Source organism: Archocentrus centrarchus, chromosome 13 (genome assembly GCF_007364275.1).
Source record: "Archocentrus centrarchus isolate MPI-CPG fArcCen1 chromosome 13, fArcCen1, whole genome shotgun sequence".
Lineage (NCBI taxonomy): Eukaryota > Metazoa > Chordata > Actinopteri > Cichliformes > Cichlidae > Archocentrus > Archocentrus centrarchus.
Genome location: NC_044358.1, coordinates 11,525,588 through 11,531,587, shown reverse-complemented (window position 1 = coordinate 11,531,587; position 6,000 = coordinate 11,525,588).

Genomic DNA, 6,000 nt, shown 5'->3' with positions numbered 1-6,000 from the left:
CTTGTGTTTCCTAGTGTTGTGATATGTCTGCGTCTCTGTCCTGAGTCTGTGCCTGTTCCCCGTGTTTAGTCAGTATGTTCCTTGGTTTGTCACTTCCTGTTTATTTTGACAGTCTGGTTTTCCTGTGCTTTGTGTTCAGCTTTGCTTCCCCTGTGTAATTAGTTTCATTTGCCTCACCTGTTGTTCCCTGCTGTTTCCTCTTGCCCTGATTACCCAGTGTGTATTTAAGCCCTCAGTTTCCATGTGTTCCTTGTCGCGTCGTTGATGTTTTGTGCCCGCATGTTCCTGTGTTCCCTGTGCCTCCCTTCCAAGGTTTTTGTATTTGTGTTTCCCCGTTGAAATAAATCCCCTTTTAAGTTATGTTTGCTTCTGGAGTCCTTCCTGTTGGTCCTTCCTCGTCCGTTTCCTCCCCGGCCATGACATTTATTTTAATCCAGACTGCTACCACATCTCTTCCTTTCAATACAATGACGATATATTCAGAGGGAGGTGTACTGAAAGCGTTGTGCGTGCGTGCACACTAAACCTTTGTTGCCACTTTCATGTTTGCTCTAATGAGCAAAAGGTTTAGTCCTTAACAACAAACTGTAAGTGAATGAAAACAGGAGAGATCCCTGTCAATCATTCTCACATGAGGGTGCTGCAGAATACAGAATGGACCAACTTTGGTTTTCTGCTTAGCATATTTTTATTATGTGCTTGAAATAGTAGAAACAGCTTTTCTTACAGTGCCCTTGAACACAACAACATCACAGCTTAACCACTGAAGTCACTGAGACCTGCAGAGTGAAGCAGGATTTGATGCTCACAGAGATACATTTAACCCTTTATGCTGGAGATTTGCTTCTTATTGGATGATGGAAACTTGTTCTTTGGACCTACTCTGGAGCCCATTCGTTCAAGATACGAGATCTATACTTACAAAAGTAAAATCTATTGACCAATCAGTTCCCTGGAAAATAGCACCATTTATAAGAGATCTCAGGGTCAGAGGAGTAGTAGTTAAAACTGTCTTACATTTAACCAATTCATTAATTCAATGGAAGTAATTATAGACAGCTCCTCCTGAGCCTCAGTGATAAATCTGTTAAACGAGACAGTCTCTTTTTGGCCAGCTTACCTTTGGGGATTTAAATTGATTTTATTAATAAAGAGCTTTTCTAGTCTTCCTGGCCACTCAAAGTGAACACAATACAATGACTGTTGATACTATTCATGCACTGCAGAGCTTTCTATCATACAATCTTTCTCACTCTTAGCAGCTGTTGCTTTCAGCCTATATTAACCTCTTTGCATTTTTCTAATAGAGTTTTCTACTTGGTTTTAAAATCTGTCACTGCTGACAGTCGACCTGACCACGTTCTTTTACCTGAACTCACTCACAGGTAGACTGAGAAACACTACAGTTAAGGGTTACTTAATGTAATCCCTGGTTCTTTGAGAACAGAGTGTTTCACTATGGGAATCCCCTTTGGTGTGACCAACTACAGAAGGTCCAGTGACACCAAGACTGTCTGTGACAGACCTGTCACACCGTGCCCCTCACACCAACACGACCAGCCGTCCCTTCCCTTCTCATTCTAAGCAATTCCTTTCTGTGCAAAGTAAGGAAGGAAGGGTTGGTGAAACCCATCACTCTGTTATCAAAGAACCAGGGATTACGTTAAATAATCCAACATCCTTTTTCCTTCTCTTGGTGTTTCATTGTTTCATGTAAGATATAGCCCACTGCAGATTGCATCAGCCCTCCTGAATCTAAGCTCCAGTACTGCTCAGGATCCCAGCTAGGTACCAGATTCCAGCGCTGCCTGAGCCAGGGATGACTGTGCAACATCCACACTATAAAAGTGCAAAAATGTGTGTGGCGTAGCCCAACTTTCTGCTCCAAGTGACTCTTTTCTTTTTTGAAGCCGAGCTCTGTGAGGCGATTCATCTCCACGCTAGAAGTCTCTGACCTCCTGCTCCCACAGCTGGGAACATATTAAATAATCGTTAATGTAAAAGAATATCCTGATGCCACTGTTCCTTAACGGAGACAGCACTGCCTCCACACATTTCCAGAACACCCTCGGAGACAAGGACAGGACGGTTTGAAACTCTTATGCTACACTCTGATATGAGATATTTCCCATGTGGAGGATAAATGGTGACGTGAAAAAAATGTGTCTGAGAGGTCGACTGTAACAAACCAGTAGGCTGGGTGAACTGAGTGACAGAGCCTTTTGTGTGTGAGCACTCTGAATGTGCACTTTCTCAAGTGTTTGTTTAATACACACACATCCAGAATGGGACAAAGTGATGATCTGAATTTCTTCAGAATAAGTATGAATGAGTAAAAGCTCTGCTGGGTCTCCTCACTCGCAGCCACTCTGTTTGTGTAGCAGAGAAGTAATTTCATCCTCTAGGACATTTGCTGAATCTCCACTGGCCACTGAAGTCAACGCTCAGTTGGATCATGATGGTTTCCCCACAAACTGTATCCTAGTCTTTATCCTTGGGAAATGGTGGACATAACCCAGGGATGGACTGTGCATGCGCACGGCCTTCGGTTTCCTACCTTGACCTGCTGGGCAGACTGCGGTCCTGCCGCTTGTCTCTGAATTTTAACCCCACCCTGCCTACCCCTCAGAGCCGCTGCTGCAGCTGCAAAACCAGCTCTTGGGACCTGGTGGAGTTGTGGGTTAGATTTTCTGGGTAAGCAGAGATTGAAAGCTTTTCCCTCTTTCTTTCTGTGAGTGCTTGTTGCTGTTGTCATCTTCTCCAAGGCTGGCTCCAACAAAGGGTCGATCCTCACAGACCCTCATGTGAAAATGACCAAGTTTATAGCAGAGAAAACAGGATGCTGCCATGCCTACGGCCATCTTTTATTTACAGTCTGTGGTTGATAACCACCCTCATGTGACCACCTAGCAGGACTGAAGACATTACAGTAAGTGAAGCCAGATAAAGAAAAAAATATCCTGGTTATGTTGTACTTTCTTCATAACCTAATTTTGTTAAATTAGTTATTTTTAACTTCGATGTGAACATAGCTCAAATGCATAAGACCAGACATAACCTGATATTTTGCAGGTCAATATTAATGGTGTCCTAAAGTGAAATGTAATAATCTAAATAAAACAGTTCAATCAAGAAAACACAAAAAACTGAAGAAATTTTAACCTTCAACCTGATTTTTTTAATTGCTTTCGATGGTGTAAAAGGTCTGCGTGGACGGTTCCCCCCTTTTATTCACTGGATGGTGAAACAGACCATATGACAGCTGAGCCTGAGGAAAGAAACAATGATCTAGGACACACAGTAGGCAATTAGCACCTATCTCTCCTAATCATTCTGCACCCTGCACGCATTTCAGCACTCATTATTGAGACAGATTTTCTATGATTCATCGCATTGCTATATGATTTACCACCACTCAGCAGTCAGGCGAGAATTCATTACACCATTAGAATGCAAATCTTCCTTTGAAAATAAAGCATTAATATTGAAGGCGATGCTTTCATTAGACGGTCATTTGGTTAATTGAGTCACTTTGTTTTAAAAGGGGATTAGCATACGAGCTAATCAAGGTCGTTCCCCACAGCACCTGTCCCACATAGACACGGCATGTTACAGCCAAACAATACAGCATCCCAGTACCTCTGGGGGTAAATGTCAGCTTTTAGGCAGTCGCATGTTTGAGTAATGCACTGTGACGACCCAGATGATGAAGTGAGTGAGCAAAGTTAATTTAGTCAACCGACAGGAGGTCAGGTGTGTGTGCTGATAGGACATTTGTGGGCTTGTACTAACAGTTGAGCTCCACTGATGCTTCAAGTGATGTGAAAAATGAATTTCAGCGCATGAGAAAGAAGCTGGAGCGGAACAATTCATATCACACGTTCTCAGGGTGGGATCTGTGCTCTCCTGCCACACATGAACCACACCAATCTGTAGGAAAATATAAGAACTGAAGGAAAACATATTAGCCTAAGTTAATAATACTGTAACATGTTACCAGATATGGGGGTCTGTTTTAGTTTAGGGCAGCTTAACATTTGGCTCCTGCTCCCTTGAAATCTGTTGATTTGACAGAGTGCCAACAGAGTCATCCCTGCACGGCTGCAGCCTATCCCAGCTGTCATGAGGCAAGAGGCAGGGTACACCCTGAACAGGTCACCAGCCTGTCGCAGACAACCTTTCACACTCACATTCACACCTATGGGCAGTTTAGAGTAGCCAATTAACCTAACCCCAGTTAGTGCATGTCTTTGGAATGTGGGAGGAAACCCACACAAGCACAGGGAGAACATGCAAACTCCACACAGAGAGAGATGGAATCGAACCTAGACCTTTCAGATGTTATTCTAACTGTGAGGCAGCAGTGCTAACCACTGTGCCACTGTGCTGACCGACAATAGATTAATAAAAATAAGGAGGAACACGAAGCTGCTTACAGAGCAGATTCTCTGGACATCTGGCCCAAACAGGATGCACACACAGATGCAGTTATAAACAGTACATGCATGTACCTACAAGCCTGCACACTGAAGACGAAGAAGAAGAAGAAGAAGAAGAAGAAGAAGAAGAAGAAGGTGGCACTGAGTAATGGTTTGAAACGGCCTGTGAACACTTGCCAGTGAGGCGAACAGACTTTTTTGAAAAACGTGCAATCACACAGATAACATCCTCCAACACATTTACCCATCATCTGCAAGAACCATTATCACGTTCTCATTCCCCTGAGGGTTGGGCACATTACTATGAAGGAGGCTTGCAGACACACACTTACAAACCTGTGAGCCTGTACACACTGGCAGCAGCTTTAAACGGATGTCCCTGTGGGACATAAACAGGGGAAAATGAACACCTACAACCATTTTAACCAGTGTTGTAAAGGAAGCGATTTAATGACAAATGACCGTGCTGACCCTCGCTCTGCCTCACACACACGGTGCAATCCAAACCTAAACGGAAAATAATTACAAGTGAAGAGATGAGATTTCCTACATGCCAAAAATAATATCTTGGCAGTCCTTGCTTTATATGGTATGTTACATCTCACCTAACTAAGCGATGGAACTGCTGTAGAGTGCAGAGCATTTTGGATGGAATAAGTCTCCATCTGTCAGTGCTTGGTCACAGCCAAGGGTGTGTGTTTTTAAGCTTTGCATATGTTCTTGCTAAATGCTTATGAAGACAGTTTAGGGCTTAGGATCCAAATCAGACAATATCCTATTTCTGTTCCTCTACAAAACACGTCTTTTTGTTTCAATTTGTGCCACTCGTTAATTTCTCGTTGTTTTTTCTCTGTGTGATCGGAGGTTCTATTATTTAAATTTACTCTCGTTCAATTAGATCTATTGTTGAGTGTGTTAGAGTCCTGAACCCTAAACTTTCAACTGCAACAAAAAAATGTGGCTCACAGGATTATTGGGTGAAAATCTTATGGAGACATTTCAAAGTTCCAGTGACATTAAAGCTGATTTGATATTAAAAGCACCCCTGAACCCACAGCGGCTTTGAGATTGCACCAGTTTCAAGTCTCTATGGCACCAAACACTGCAAATGCATACAAGGGTGAATGTGTCAGTCATGGGGGAATGATTATTATGAATCCATTTTTCACACAAACTTATAAACGACTCTGCAGGAGGCAGTGCTGATTAAATGTGCTGCACATAAATGTAACAGACATGTTTGACAGACATCTTTGCAGATTTTAAATCATACAGTGAATTAACATCAGTCGAGTCACAGAGTGATATGGGAATAAATTAAATACCTCCTCTCCTGTGGAAGAAAAGGTTTTACTGATGATCTGACCAGCAGCACGACACCCACACACAAGGAAATCTTTGAAATATCGTTCAGCGTGTGAGTGAGTCGATGATCAATAAAGATCTGTGGAATCAGTTGGCTCATGTTTTAATAAACACCTTCAAACCTTTTCCTCAGGACAGTCACGTCAGGAACTTCCTGCCGGAGTCCGAGCGATGCACCCTGCTGCACAAACCTCTG